Below are 17339 nucleotides of genomic sequence, written 5' to 3'. Positions count from 1 at the left end.
TAAAAATTAAATAGTTAGTCTTATCTGACTCTTTGTGACCCCATGAGCCTGCCAGGCTCCTTTGTCTGGAATTCTCCAAGCAAGAATACTGGAGTGGGTAACCATTACCTTCTCCAGGGGATCTCCCTCATCCAGGAATTGAATCCAGGTCTCCTGCATTGCAGGCAGATTCTTTACTGTCTGAGCCACCAGCGAAGCCCATAAAAGCAAAGTGTAATTACAAATTCTGATAATTGCGATAATAGAACTTTCAGGAATTTGCTTATGATTGGGGATGTAACAAGGAAGATATCACTTGCCCAAGTGACTTTTAAACTGAAGCATAAACCAACTTGCCTTAGGTAGGAGAGGTATGGTGGGTGGGATATTTCAGATAAAGGGATAGTGCATGCAAAGCTCCATTATTTGAAAAGTTCTTTACATGTCGGAGAAACTGGAAGAAGGCCAGGATGCACTGCTGTGTGCTGAGTGAAGCGGAAATCGCTTCAGGATGAGGATGGTGAACAGGCAGGTCCTAGTACCGTCTGTGAAGGAACTTTAATTTTGTATTAAGCACAACAGGTTAACACACGGTTTTTAGGCAGGCGATGCCTGATCTCATTGTCAGTTTTGAGCAGATGAGAGGAGTCATTAGTATCAGTTGGGAGACAGGTGTTGCAGATATGATAGTTGTATGAACTAGAGTAGTAAATGTGGAAACAATGTATGTGGATTTGAGATGTATCTGGCAATCTACCTAACAATGTGCTGTATGTAGAGATGGGTGAGGAAAAGAGATGCTTTATAGGTGACTCAGGTTTTTAAAATATGGGCAGCAAGGTATATATGGCATAATTTATTGAGAAGAGAGATATAAGGAGAATATATGCTGATCATAACTAACTTTCAGAGAAGGCAATGGCACCCCACTCCAGTACTCTTGCTTGGAAAATCCCATGGACGGAGGAGCCTGGTAGGCTGCAATCCATGGGGACGCTAAGAGTCAGACACGACTGAGCGACTTCACTTTCACTTTTCCCTTTCATGCATTGGAGAAGGAAATGGCAACCCACTCCAGTGTTCTTGCCTGGAGAATCCCAGGGACGGGGGAGCCTGGCGGGCTGCCGTCTATGGGGTCGCACAGAGTCGGACACGACTGAAGTGACTTAGCATAGCATAGCATAGCGTAACTAACTTTAATATACCTCGTGTTATTGTTATTCAGTTGCTTAGTTGTGTCTGACTCTTTTTGACCCCATAGACTGCAGCATGCCAGGCTTCCCTATCCCTCACTGTCTCCCAGAGTTTGCCGAAGTTCATGTCCTCTGAATTGGTGATGCCATCCAACCATCTCATAATCAAAGACAATACAAGTACATAAGAACTTAAACAGATCAAACCCTAAGCTTCAATGATAGAGGATACAACTTCTAAATGAACTTGGGCTATGAATGAAAATTGACTACATTTCAGATAACACACTAAACCCAAATAATTACCAAGAATAAAAGTAACACAAACATCATCCTCTGCACTTGAAGTATAAAATTAAAATTAAATAACAAAATTTAGAAGGTCCTAGCAGCTTAAACATAATTTAAAAATAATAGCCCACTAGCTACTATTGGGTCAAAGAAACTGAAATTCAAAACAAATTTGAATTTCAAAATTTCTTGAGAATAGTAATAATTAAATCAAAATATATCAGAATCATGGGGTGAGGCTGGGTCAATTCCAAAGAAAATTTATAGCATTAAAATAACTGTATTAATGAAAATGAAAGTAAATGAGATAAATGGTCCATTTAAAATGTTCATGAAAACAGCAGCAAACTAAAAGAAATAGTATGATAAATATAAAATCAGAAAACTCAGAAAATTTAGAATAACCAGAAAGACTTTAGAAAGCCTTATGGAAGGCAGATAAAATTGAATCTACTCTTTAAACCATACGTGAAAATATAAGGAAAATAAAATGTATCTTAATCATATGAATATGGTGTAGATATCCTATTCTGTGCAAATTTATGGCAACTTATACTTGTATTATTTACATTTAAAAATATGCTTGCACTTTAGAATATTTCAATGTCATGAATATGTTTGAAGTGAAGTCGCTCAGTCGTGTCTGACTCTTTGCGACCGCATAGACTGTAGCCTCGGAGAAGGCAATGGCACCCCACTCCAGTACTCTTGCCTGGAAAATCCCATGGATGGAGGAGCCTGGTGGGCTACAGTCCATGGGGTCGCTAAGAGTCGGACACGACTGAGTGACTTCACTTTCACTTTTCCCTTTCATGCATTGGAGAAGGAAATGGACGGGGGAGCCTGGTGGGCTGCCGTCTATGGGGTCGCACAGAGTCGGACACGACTAAAGCGACTTAGCAGCAGCAGCAGCAGACTGTAGCCTACCAGGCTCCTCCGTCCATGGGATTTTCCAGGCAAGAGTACTGGAGTGGGTTGCCATTTCCTTCTCCAGAGGATCTTCCCAACCCAGGGATTGAACCAGGGTCTCCCGCATTGTAGGCAGATGCTTTACCATCTGAGCCACCACGGAAGCCTTCTTTATTTAGGTAGGTTAATTCTGAGGTCTAAGGTTGCCTCTTTGATAAATAGTTAAGGTGTTCTAATGGGTGCTAAAAGGCAAGAGAAATCTCAGAGTAAACCTAGTGTACCTTCCTGATACTTTATTTTGATCCAGTGTTTTATTGGAGGGTATTGGTGGTAATATGTTTACAATTAACACAATTAAAGCATTACTTTTTAAAAAGCATCTATGTTATATAACAAAATGCAAATTCTGGAGAATTCAAAGAAAATCTGAGTTTCAGATGGATTACTTCAGGCTGCCCCCAGACTCATAGAAGGGAACATCTCCACTTCACTCTGCTGCTAGCAGTACTTGAAGGGAACAAATTGGAAAGCACTGCCTTCAGTTATTTTCTTTCCTTCATCTTCTCCCTTCCTCATTTCCATTTCAAAGCAAATCTTTCCAGTTTTTCTACTCCTGGCCTGTGGGAGAAAGGATCTGTACCCTCAGTGGAGGAACTGCTCAGTTGCCTGAGACCATTTACGAAAATGGTTGCTGAGAACAGGGATAAGTAGATTGTAAGCAATGGAGGAGATACTCGGGCAGGAAAAACGAAAGAAATGAAGACTCTGAAGGATCAAATCATTTATAGAAATCCTATTCTGTGAAATAGGATAATATTCTATTTCTGTGAAAGAGAATTTAACTCTGGCCAGAAAGACCACTGTCTCTTATTGATTAATTTAGGCTTATGTATGAACCATGCATTTAACTTTTTCACTGGCCTTGTATTTTCCCTTTGTCCCATCAAAACGCATTTTAACAAACATTCTGGGACCCAAGGAGATAGTTTAGACCAATCCTCTTTTCTCCCTTCTGATAGTTACTTTGGAACTGCAGGATGCTGGGGATTTCTTCAAACCATAGAAGTTGCAGGGTAAGTCCATTCATGTGATTAGGTTTAGATCATAGCAAAGGAAATATTTCCATAAAAATGCAAAAAATAGCTACCAGAATCATGTGAAGTAATTTGTAAATTCAACAGAGTACATTTAATCCTGTGTGCCTTCTAGAGAGAACTTTATGTGTGGTTAAGAATGGGTCCCACTTGGTTATACCACTTCTGTCTCTATGCATTCTTGCCAATCTCTTCTCAATTGAATTTCCATCCTCAATTGAAAGTAGTTAAAGAACACTGGCTCTCTTCTCATTTTGCTGATTATAGGGAGAAAGGATGAGAGTACTGCAGAGCCCTGGAGAATGGTCAGTACAGCTGGAGCGTGTTAAGTGAGGAATGAAGAGACATGAGTTGTAGTAAGATTACGGAAGCAGCAGTTGCACTGTGCAGATGTGTAGAAAACAGGATTTACAGTATGTATCGGTATAAAATGTGTGCTTGCTAATGCTTTTCACTTGACATTTTTTTCAGATGATCTGCCTGGAAGCATATACCCAGTTCTTTCAAGTATATAATTTTCATTCAACTAATGTGAATACAGCTGATTCACTAGAATATGATTCTATTTAGTATACTTGAATCAGAATGAGAAAGTAATTCTCTTCTAAACATCCTACACATATCTCTCCAACACGATGTTCTTACAATTTTATTAACTTGTGAGATGATGTATAGATGTATGCATTATGGAGACGTAGGGGCTACATTTCATTTTTGACTCTAGTGAACTGAGACATACTCGCTGGTCTTCTGATTTCATTATATGCATTATTTAAAATGCCAATCTGAAAAAGCTACACAGTACATGATTCCTTTATGACATCCCAGAGAAGACATGAAAAATGATGGTGACAGTGAAAATATTGGTGGTTTCCTGGAATTGGGAAGGAATGGGGAGGAGGAATAGAGAATTTTTAGGACAGTGAAAATAATCTGTATAATATTATAATGGAGAGTATAAGTCATTATACATTTGCACAAACCCATAGAATGTAAACACCAAGAATAACCCTACTGTAAACTGTACTGTGATTATGATGTGTCAGTGTGGGCTCATCAATTGTCACAGAGGTACTACTCTGGTGGGGAATGTGGATAATGGGTGAAGCTTCCCTGGGTGACTCAGACAGTAATGAATCTGCCTGCAATATGGGAGACCTGGGTTCTATCCCTGAATTGGGAAGATCCCCTGGAGAAGGGAATGGCTACCCACTCCAGTATTCTTGCCTGGAGAATTCCATGGACAGAGGCTACAGTCAATGGGGTTACAAAGAGTCAGACACGACTAAGTGACTAACATTTTCACATTCACTTATGCATACATAGGGTAAGGATATATGAGGAGTCTCTGTGCCTCCTCCTCAATTTTATTATGAACCTAAAACTACTCTTTCTAAAAAAAGTATTTCTAAAAGAATTTTCTTCTGTCATTTAAAAATATAATGCCTATTATACAGAGTGAAGTAAGCCAGAAAGAAAAACACCAATACAGTATACTAACACATATATATGGAATTTAGAAAGATGGTAACAATAACCCTGTGTACGAGACAGCAAAAGAGACACTGATGTATAGAACAGTCTTATGAACTCTGTGGGAGAGGGAGAGGGTGGGATGATTTGGGAGAATGGCATTGAAACATGTATGATATCATGTATGAAACGAGTTGCCAGTCCAGGTTCAATGCACGAAACTGGATGCTTGGGGCTAGTGCACTGGGACGACCCAGAGGGATGGTATGGGGAGGGAGGAGAGAGGAGGGTTCAGGATGGGGAACACATGTATACCTGTGGCGGATTCATTTTGATATTTGGCAAAACTAATACAATTATGTAAAGTTTAAAATAAAATAAAATTAAAAAAATAAAAAAATAAATAAAAAATATAATGGACCTGGCAACCATAATCTTTCCAGTTTAAGGTTGCAGTTCTCTTCCAATGTTAAGTGAGTTTGAGTTATGAGAGGAGCCAATAAATGCACTGCTTGGTGGCTCAGACAGTAAAGAGTCTGCCTGCAATGTGGGAGACCTGGGTTCAATCCCTGGGTTGGGAAATCCCCTGGAGAAGGGAATGGCTACCCGCTCCTGTATTCTGGCCTGGGAAACCCCATGGTCAGAGGAGCCTGGTAGACTAAAGTCCATGAGGTTGCAAAGAGTCGGACATGACTGAGAGACTAATCATTTTTAATGTCACACAAATCTCTGTGAAATCCTAAGTATTTTCATTTGAAATCCTTGCAGCAGTATCTGATATTGGAATTGTGTCATCCATTTGTCAAAAGTATTTCATTAGTACGCCCTATATTGGCAACTGTTTAACTCTTCACTGACATTGACTGCATCATGAGAGTTGGCCTTAAAAATATAAGCCTGTAAAGTGGGAATAAATGCAACAGATGCAGTTAAGCTATTTTTTATGTTGAAACTTCCTGTTTTTTTTATGTAAGTAGGAAGAAATATGCCAGTTGTATTTCTAAATGATTGATAAAGTCATTGCTTCTATATATGAAAGGTAAAATACAAAGAAACTCTTGACTGCCAGAAGGAGAAACAACTAGTATAGCTATTGACTCATTATTTACACTTCTATTGTTCATCATGATAGTTTTCTAGCTTCTGTATATTAATATTCCACCCATGTAAATGTCATATAATTTCTAGAGCAAAATTAAAGCTAGATAAATTTCATAATGACTTCTAGGTAGTGTTATTAAAATACAAACATTTGAATAGTTTAATCAACTATTAACTATTAATTGTTAATCACTATTAACAATGAAGCAAATTATATGTGCTTCCCTGGTGGCTCAACTATCCTTCTATATGTGCTTCTCTGGTGGCTCAGCTGGTAAAGAATATGCCTGTAACGCGGGAGACCTGGGCTCAATCCCTGGGTTGGGAAGATCCCCTGGAGAAGGGAAAGGCTACCCACTCCAGTATTCTGGCCTGCAGAATTCCATGGACTGTATAGTCCATGGGGTCGCAAAGAGTTGGACACCACTGAGCGACTTCACTTTCACTTTTCACTTTCATGCATTGGAGAAGGAAATGGCAACCCACTCCAGTGTTCTTGCCTGGAGAATCCCAGGGATGGGGAGCCTGTGGGCTGCCATCTGTGGGGTTGCATAGAGTTGGACACGACTGAAGTGACTTAGCAGCAGCAGCAGCAGCAGAGCAACTTTCACTTTCACTTATTCTATATGTAGCAAAACTTGTTTTTGCCTGGAGCAGTAGAGGTGAGAAAAGCTCTAGCCAACTAACAAATGTAGTCCCTGTACCCCTGTGCTATTTAAGAATCTGTTAATGTTTTGAAGTGGCCTACTCATTAATGACTTTAGCTTTTGTTCTTCTCTAATGTAGTTCCTATGTAGAGCTGAGTTTCAAAAACAGCTAGAGGACACATTAAAAAATTAGAATAATCTTAACGGTGATAGAGTTCCTGGATAATTTATTTTTCACGCTATTTATAACATTTTTAATGTCCATTGATTTTAAAAGATTTTAGTTAAAAATTGGGAAACTTTTTTTATATATATCAGTTCAGTTCAGTGGCTCAGTTGTGTCACGACTCTTTGAGACCTCATGGACTGCAGCACGCCAGGCATCACAGTCCATCACCAGCTCCCGAAACTCACTCAAACTTATGTCCATTGAGTCAGCGATAATATCCAACCATCTCATTTGTCAGCCTCTTCTCCTCCTGCCTTCAATCTTTCCCAGGATTAGGATCTTTTCCAGTGAGTCAGTTCTTCCCATCATGTAGCCAAATTATTGACGTTTCAGGTTCAACATCAGTTGTTCCAATGAATACTCAGGACTGATTTCCTTTAGGATTGACTGGTTTGATCTCCTTGAAGTCCAAGGGACTCTCAAGAATCTTCTCCACCACCACAGTTCAAAAGCATAAATTCTTTACCACTCAGCTTTCTTTATACTCCAACTCTAACTTCCATATGTGACTACTGGAAAAACCATAGCTTTGACTAGATGGACCTTTGTTGGAAAAGTAATGTCTTTGCTTTTTAATATGCTGTCTAGGTTGTTCATATTTTCTTCCAAGGAGCAGGTGTCTTTTAATTTCATGGCTGCAGTCACCATCTGTAGTGATTTTGCAGCCCACTCAAATAAAGCCTTTCACTGTTTCCATTGTTTCCCCATCTATTTGCCATGAAGTGATGGGACCAGATGCCATGATCTTACTTTGTTGAATGTTGAGTTTTAAGGCAACTTTTTCACTCTCCTCTTTCACTTTCATCAAGAGCCTCTTCAGTTCCTCTTCACTTTGTGCCATAAGGCTGGTATCATCTGCGTATTTGAAGTTATTGATATTTCTCCCAGCAATCTTGATTCCAGCTTGTCCTTCATCCAGCCTGCATTTTGTTTGATGCACTCTGCATATAAGTTAAATAAGCAGGGTGACAATATACAGACTTTATGTACTCTTTTCCCAATTTGGAACCAGTTCCATGTCTGGTTCTAAGTGTTGCTTCTTGACTTGCATACATATTTCTCAGGAGGCAGGTAAGATGGTCTGGTATTCCCATCTCTTGAAGAATTTCCCACAGTTTGTTGTGATCCACACAGTGAAAGGTTTTGGCATAATCAATAAAGCAGAAGTAGATGCTTTTCTGGAATTCTCTTGCTTTTTCGATAATCCAATGGATGTTGGCTATTTGATTACTGGTTCCTCTGCCTTTTCTATATACAGCTTGAATATCTAGAAGTTCATGGTTCATGTACTGGTGAAGCCTAGCTAGGAGGATTTTGAGCATTACTTTGCTAGCATGTGAGATGAGTAGATGAGTGCAATTATGTGGTGGGCTTCCCTGGTGGCTCAGAGGTTAAAGCATCTGCTTGCAATGCAGGAGACCTGGGTTCAATCCCTGGGTCAGGAAGATCTCCTGGAGAAGGAAATGGCAACCCACTCCAGTATTCTTGCCTGGAGAATCCCATGGACGGAGGAGCTTGGTGGGCTATAGTCCATGGGGTTGCAGAGTCGGACACGACTGAGCGACTTCACTTTCACTTTAAGCATTCTTCGGCATTGCCTCTCTTTAGGATTGAAATTAAAACTGACCTTTTCCAGTCCCATGGCCACTGCTGAGTTTTCCAAATTTGCTGGCATATTGAGTGCAGCACTTTCACAGCATCATGTTTTAGGATTTGAAATATCTCAACTGGAATTCCATCACCTCCACTAGCTTTGTTTGTAGTGATGCTTTCTAAGTCCCTCTTGACTTCTCATTTTAAGATGTCTGGCTCTAGGTGAGTGATCACACCATCGTGGTTATCTGGGTCATGCAGATCTTTTTTGCATAGTTTTTCTGTGTATTGTTGGAACCTCTTCTTAGTATTTTCTGCTTCTGTTAGGTCCATCCCATTTCTATCCTTTATTGTGCCCATCTTTTCTTGAGATGTTCCCTTGGTATCTCTAATTTTCTTGAGGAGTTCTCTGGTCTTTCCCACTCTATTGTTTTCCTTTATTTCTTTGCATTGATCACCGAGGAAGGCTTTCTTATTTCTCCTTGCTATGCTTTGGAACTCTGCATTCAGATGGGTATATCTTTCCTTTTCTCCTTTGGCTTTAGCTTCTCTTTTCTCAGCTATTTGTAAGGCCTCATCAGACAACCATTTGGCCTTTTTGAATTTTTTCCCTTGGGTATGGTCTTGATCACTGCCTCCTTTACAGTGTCAGTAACCTTCATCCATAGTTCTTCAGGCACTCTGTCTATCAGATCTAATCCCTTGAATCTAGTTGTCATTTCCACTGCTTAATCATAAGGGAAATGATTTAGATCATACCTGAATGGTCTGGTGGTTTCCCCTACTTTCTTCAATTGAAGTCTGAATTTGGCAATAAGGAGTTCATGGTCTGAGCCACAGTCAGCTCCTTGTCTTGTTTTCACTGACTGTATAGAGCTTCTCCATCTTTGGCTGCAAAGAGTAGAATCAATCTGATTTCAGTATTACCCAACAGTTTTTTCAGTACAGTGATATTTTGAAGAGTGTGCTATGTTTGTCCTAGTGTAGTTTAGTTAGCTAATGCAAAATTAATTTTCCTTTGCTTCCTTATATGTTTGTCTCAAATCTAACATTATCTTAATGATGCTCTGACACAAATCAATGGTGTATATTTGCTCGTCTTCTCAGTTCAGTTCAGTTCAGTTGCTCAGTCGTGCCTGACTCTTTGCGACCCCATGAATCGCAGCATGCCAGGCCTCCTTGTCCATCACCAACTCCCGGAGTTCACTCAAACTCAGGTCCACCGAGTCAGTGATGCCATCCAGCCATCTCGTCCTCTGTCATCCTCTAGAGAAAAATAATTCAGAATAATGTCATTTAAACTCTTCCATAGAAAATAAATGGCATTTTATACATGAAGTTTTTGTAAAATTTTCCCATTAAAATGAATTATTATACAATTTTAAGACCTTGTTTCACTATGATTTAAATGTACAATTCAAATAGAATATTTTTTATTTTCTTTGATAATAAAGCTATACATTTTTTACTAAAACAGTGTGAAAAAGTTATAAAGGTCACTAAAATATGAATAATCAATATATTGATTGACAAATTACATTTTCAAGATGAGGTAAAGTCTAGAGTAAATTCTTAATGCTGTCTCCAATTGTTTCATTTTTCTTTCTCAGAATTGAATGTTTCAGATAATTCAAAGTTCTCTCTTTTAAAAAAAATAATTTTTATCAGAAATAAAGGAGTCTTTGGATATATTTGGGTTCAAAACCAAGATTATCCCCATAATGTCAAGTGTTTTTTTTTTTAATACTCTGAAATCTGCATGTCCACATGCTTAACTAAAATGAAGATTTTATTATTTACTTCAATGAGCTTTTGTGGATGAGATAATGTTTGCAAATTAACTAGCAAAATGGTTGACACATAGTAGGTGCTTAATCCTTTCCCTTCTAATGGAAGATGATTATACTTTCTTTTTTAACTTAAATTTATTTATTTTAATTGGAGGCTAATTACTTTACACTATTGTATTTGTTTTGCCATACATCAACATGAATCCGCCACGGGTGTACACGTGTTCCCCATCCTGAACCCCGCTCCCACCTCCCTCTCCATACCATCCCTTGGGGTCATCCCAGTGCACCAGCTCACAGAGCTAGAACAAGTAATTTCACAATTTGTATGGAAATACAAAAAACCTCGAATAGCCAAAGCAATCTTGAGAAAAAAGAATGGAACTGGAGGAATCAACCTGCCTGACTTCAGGCTCTACTATACTTTCACTTATAAACGTGAATAGCCCAATTTTTTTTTTTTTTGATGCATCCTTTCTTTGCATTTTTATAGCTCTTTGATTTGTTACCTGTCTTGACAGAGATGGCGTATCCCAAACCATTTATCATTTCAGACAAACAAATGTATTTTCAGGGATCTGATTAAAATTGACTATGTTTGATTGCATGTTTCCAATATCAGAAAGACCAACGAGTCTTAAATGAGATCGAAGGTTCACAAATGGCATTGTTTTACCTAACCCTTTTGAGGATTTAAGCACTCAGTAAACTGGCATGTAGATGGATTTTGCATCTAGAGCTAAAACTGCTGTTAAAATCATTTTACTAACGGCAATTTCTAGCGCATAGCTCTATAGACAGTGAGAGATGTGGCTTTCGAAGTAGGTATGGGTCAATTTAAAGGATCTTGCAGGTTATAGTTTAGTGAATTTTATTTAATAAAGTTTAAATTAGTTCTGTTTTTCTCATTTGCCAGGTTCTCTGAATGATGTTCCAATCCCATTGTATCTTTCTGTTCTAGAGAGTAATACATTCCTCTTTCCTGTCAACCATGACATCCTTGTCAAAAATCAGTTAACTATATGCATACATGGTAAGTCGTTTCAGTCGTGTCTGCCTTTTTGTAACCTATGGACTGTGGTCTGCCACTCTCTTCTGTCCATGGGACATTTCATTTCACAGTTCCTTGCCCTGGTCAGAAACTTGACTGTATTTCGAGACATTTCATGACTATTGTTTCTTTTGTCCCATGGCACTGGGAAATTCATCCCAGATCAGGCAAATGAATGTTCTTCATTTATATGTCACTTAGCCTCATTGATGGATAATAAAAGATTCTCTGGATCCTCTGTCTTCTAACCTAATAGGATCCAGGAGTTATTTCCCTTGTTGCCTCTTCCCATATCTAGAATCACACAATTACAATTATTCTATATTATGAATGTGATCTATTTCCTCAAGAACTTTAGCTATCATTAATTTGGAAGGGGGCCTGGTTATATATTGTGTAATACAAAAGACAAAAATCCTATAAAATAAACAAATTACAAGCAACAGCTAATAATGTTGTTAAAATTACAAGTAGGGATTTAAGCCATGAGCTTTCAGAACCAAACCATCTTCCTAAAGTTCACCAAGACTAGAAAGTGGACCATCTAACCGTGCTCCTCAAAAAGCAGCAGCAATCTGATTTTTCCTGTGAGTCACTAAATGTGTTACATTAGATCATTCATCTTTTATAAAGCACAATATTCTGTTTGAATTATATCATTTCACATAGAGTAGGTCTAAAGAGCCTATTCATGGAAGTGTGGTTTTGAATTAAGAAAAGAAGATAGTTGTTGCTTTAGTTTTAGATTTAGAGAAATAATTGAAATACTGTCATTATACATAAAATTCATATCTTAAATTTTATGTGGAATGTATATTTGTCAAAGATTAAAATGATCTAAGAAAACCACATTATACTTGGAGATAATGAAGTGTTTTCTATTCTGATTTGTCATTTTTATATATGTCCTAACTCAGATGACCATTATATCTACTACTGCGGACAGAAATCCCTCAGAAGAAATGGAGTGGCCATCATGGTCAACAAAAGAGTCTGAAATGCAGTACTTGGATGCAATCTCAAAAATGACAGAATGATCTCTGTTTGTTTCCAAGGAAAACCATTCAATATCACAGTGATCCAAGCCTATGCCCCAATCAGTAACACTGAAGAAGCTGAAGTTGAATGGTTCTATGAAGACCTACAAGACCTTTTAGAACTAACACCCAAAAAAGATGTCTTTTTCATTATAGGGGACTGGAATGCAAAAGTAGGAAGTCAAGAAACGCTTGAAGTAACAGGCAAATTTGGCCTTGGAATACGGAATGAAGCAGGGCAAAGACTAATAGAGTTTTGCCAAGAAAATGCACTGGTCATAACAAACATCCTCTTCCAACAACAAAAGAGAAGACTCTATACAAGGACATCACCAGATGGTCAACACCGAAAGCAGATTGATTATATTCTTTGCAGAGAAAGATGGAGAAGCTCTATACAGTCAGCAAAAACAAGACCAGGAGCTGACTGTGGCTCAGACCATGAACTCCTTATTGCCAAATTCAGACTTAAATTGAAGAAAGTAGGGAAAACCACTAGACCATTCAGGTATGACCTAAATCAAATCCCTTATGATTATACAGTGGAAGTGAGAAATAGATTTAAGGGCCTAGATCTGATAGATAGAGTGCGTGATGAGCTATGGAATGAGGTTCGTGACATTGCACAGAAGACAGGGATCAAGACCATCCCCATGGAAAAGAAATGCAAAAAAGCAAAATGGCTGTCTGGGGAGGCCTTACAAATAGAAGTGAAAAGAAGAGAAGCGAAAAGCAAAGGAGAAAAGGAAAGATATAAACATCTGAATGCAGAGTTCCAAAGAATAGCAAGAAGAGATAAGAAAGCCTTCTTCAGTGATCAATGCAAAGAAATAGAGGAAAACAACAGAATGGGAAAGACTAGGGATCTCTTCAAAAAAATCAGAGATACCAAAGGAATATTTCATGCAAAGATGGGCCTGATAAAGGACAGAAATGGTATGGACCTAACAGAAGCAGAAGATATTAAGAAGAGATGGCAAGAATACACAGAAGAACTATATAAAAAGATCTTCATGACCCAGATAATCACGATGGTATGATCACTGACCTAGAGCCAGACATCCTGGAATGTGAAGTCAAGTAGGCCTTAGAAGGCATCACTATGAACAAAGCTAGTGGAGGTGATGGAATTCCAGTTGAGCTATTCCAAATCCTGAAAGATGATGCTGTGAAAGTGCTGCACTCAATATGCCAGCAAATTTGGAAAACTCAGCAGTGGCCACAGGACTGGAAAAGATCAGTTTTCATTCCAATCCCAAAGAAAGGCAATGACAAAGAATGCTCAAACTACTGCACAATTGCACTCATCTCACACGCTAGTAAAGTAATGCTCAAAATTCTCCAAGCCAGGCTTCAGCAATATGTGAACCGTGAACTTCCTGATGTTCAAGCTGGTTTTAGAAAAGGCAGAGGAACCAGAGATCAAATTGCCAACATCCACTGGATCATGGAAAAAGCAAGAGAGTTCCAGAAAAGCATCTATTTCTGATTTATTGACTATGCCAAAGCCTTTGACTATGTGGATCACAATAAACTGTGGAAAATTCTGAAAGAGATGGGAATACCAGACCACCTGATCTGCCTCTTGAGAAACCTGTATGCAGGTCAGGAAGCAACAGTTAGAACTGGACATGGAACAACAGACTGGTTCCAAATAGGAAAAGGAGCTCGTCAAGGCTGTATATTGTCACCCTGCTTATTTAACTTATCTGCAGAGTACATCATGAGAAACGCTGGACTGGAAGAAACACAAGCTGGAATCAAGATTGCCGGGAGAAATATCAATAACCTCAGATATGCAGATGACACCACCCTTATGGCAGAAAGTGAAGAGGAACTCAAAAGCCTCTTGATGAAAGTGAAAGAGGAGAGTGACAAAGTTGGCTTAAAGCTCAACATTCAGAAAACAAAGATCATGGCATCTGGTCCCATCACTTCATGGGAAATAGATGGGGAAACAGTGTCAGACTTTATTTCCGGGCTCCAAAATCACTACAGATGGTGACTTAGCCATAAAATTAAAAGACACTTGCTCCTTGGAAGGAAAGTTATGATCAACCAAGATAGCATATTCAAAAGCAGAGACATTACTTTGCCAACAAATGTTCCTCTGGTCAAGGCTATGGTTTTTCCAGTGGTCATGTATGGATGTGAGAGTTGGACTGTGAAGAATGCTTAGTGCTGAAGAATTGATGCTTTTGAACTGTGGTGTTGGAGAAGACTCTTGAGAGTCCCTTGGACTGCAAGGAGTTGCAACCAGTCCATTCTGAAGGAGATCAGCCCTGGGATTTCTTTGGAAGGAATGATGCTGAAGCTGAAACTCCAGTACTTTGGCCACCTCATGTGACGAGTTGACTCATTGGAAAAGACTCTGATGCTGGGAGGGATTGGGGGCAGGAGCAGAAGGGGCCACAGAGGATGAGATGGCTGGATGGCATCATCGACTCGATGGACATGAGTCTGAGTGAACTCCGGGAGTTGGTGATGGACAGGGAGGCCCTGCATGCTGCGAGTCATGGGGTCACAAAGAGTCGGACACGACTGAGCGACTGATCTGATCTGATCTATGTTTCATGGAAGAAGAAATGATATATTGCACACAATTGTTTTCTCCATATTGTTGAGTTATGTAAGTTATAGAGTATATTGTGAATTCTTAATATCCGTGCCTTAAAAAATAATTACTTTATTTTTTAATTTATTTAATTATTATTATTTTTTACTTTACAATATTGTATTGGTTTTGCCATACATCAACATAAATCCGCCACAGGTGTACCCGTGTTCCCCTTCCTGATCCCCCCTTCCACCTCGCTCCCCGTACCATCCCTCTGGGTATAAATTTTAGCTTCACACTTTTGAAATATATTATGAACACACTAACTTGTATAACCTTTCCAGAATCTTGTCTACAACTTTGTGCTTTTGAAGTATGATTTAACTTCTCTTAAGTGAAAATGTTGTTTCTAAGAAATATAACTTAATTTTTGCAATCTTAAACATGATCCTTTTAATGAAGTAGGAGATAACAATTAGAGAGCTATCAATACAGTGATGGAAGCAAAACAAATAGAGAAAATGGCATAAATTGCTTCCCAGATTTCGATGTGCAAAATATGATCTCTCATTGGGTATTAGAATTAAATACAATCACCATCTGGATATCCAATTAAGTGAAGGTGAGGCTAGCATAGAACTGTAATTCATGCATAATATCAAGATAAAAGTAATATATTGTCCCATTATATTTAGTTTTCTAATTATAGTATTTAGTTTGGCTTAGGTTGATAGTAAAGTTAATCTTCTCGGTTTAGAATGACTTCTCCATTATTCTTGCTCTTTGCAGTGCCGCTCATTCTGTAGTGCTAAGCCCCCTATGTTTCCCCCAAGGCTCAGCGTTGAAGAATCCGCCTACAGTGCAGGAGCGTCAGGAGATGTGGGTTCAATCCCTGGGTTGGGAAGATCACCCGGAAGAGAAAATGGCAATCCAGTCCTATTCTTGCCTGAAAAAGTCCCAGGGACAGAGGAGCCTGCTGGGCTACAGTCTATGGGCTCACAAATAGTCGGACACGACTGAGCAACTAAGCAGGAGAACAAAGCCTCCTATGCTGTGAAAGCTTTCTCAAATACCAGGACCCAATCATGTTTTTGATTCAGTCCTTCCATAGCCTGTGTTTATATTGATGCATTCCCCTTACTGCATTCTGCCTTGTATAATACTTTGTGCACAGATCAATCTTTCTCATTAGAAAGAACATTACTTCGAGGCAGGACCATGCCTTTCTTTTTCCTTTTTGACCTTTGGTTTGTCCTTCCTTTCTTTTCTAATTTAATTTAATTGCCAAGAACATGACAGATTTTATTTTCTACTACAACAACATTATGCAAGGTGCAAATAATCACAATAACACACAGCCATACAAAGTGCTTAATATTCTCATAAGCATCATTATTTTGAAATTATTTTCTTCATATAGCAGAGTAAAAGAAGTAAAACTTAGGTTTTGGTTTTCAGAATGGCTAATTTCTATTGCCAAGAAGAGCATAACTGTCAATATAATCAAAGAAATTGAGGTGAAAACTATAGTACCTGAATAGAATTAGAAATATCAATTTGGACTCAACACTTTAAAATATACATTTCTTCAAGCTCCTTTCCAGTAAAATGGCCTGAAAGCAAGTCATTCTAGTAGAATGAGAATCTCTAACCCCACAATTTTCTTCTCTAATGCCTTCTGCTAATAGGAACCATAATTCCTTAGAGGAATGTCTGATTCTAGATGTGACACTTTCATCAGGTCTTTTTAAAAGAGGACCTTTCCATCTATACAGTCATCTTGGTTTTACATTGTCAGGCTATAAGTGAATTTTTGTTGTTACTCTAGTTCTCTTTTGCCCGCTAGGTTTTAGTATTTCTTCAACTCCTGAAGAAATTGATTTAGCTTCTCAAGTATCTTGAGTTCTAACCAAAAACAAGTGGTGCATGACACAGAAGTTTCTATTCTGAAGGCTTTTGAATGAATAGTTAGTTAATAATCAGATGAACAAACCATTTTTCTTCCACTTGAGCATGGAAAGGGAACATCTGTGAACTCAGATTTCTGGGTGAAAGCACCTGTCTCTTTTCCAACATATAACTGTTCAAGTTTGAGAGTGCTTCATCACACCAATGCCATACCACATAAGCCTCAGGGGACGTATGAGACAGAGGACCTGTACAATTCCTTCCTGGAGCAAACCTTGGGCTGGACACACAGACTTTCTCGGTAGGGGCTTAATGGGTTTCTGTAGGCTATGTCTTCATCAAGAAAGCACAAAATGTTAGTCGTCACATGAGACTGAAAGAAAGGCAAAGTCTTCCCTGTTCTGCCAGCCTGTAACTTTCTGTAAATGCGAAGAATACAGTTTTATATTTGTTCCCGGCGTGGCAACCCCAGTCACCTAGGAAGAAT

The sequence above is a fragment of the Bubalus kerabau genome, chromosome 5, assembly GCF_029407905.1.
Source record: "Bubalus kerabau isolate K-KA32 ecotype Philippines breed swamp buffalo chromosome 5, PCC_UOA_SB_1v2, whole genome shotgun sequence".
Classification (NCBI taxonomy): Eukaryota; Metazoa; Chordata; class Mammalia; order Artiodactyla; family Bovidae; genus Bubalus; species Bubalus kerabau.
The sequence above is the reverse complement of the archived record's forward strand: the minus strand, read 5'-3'. Positions refer to the sequence as shown.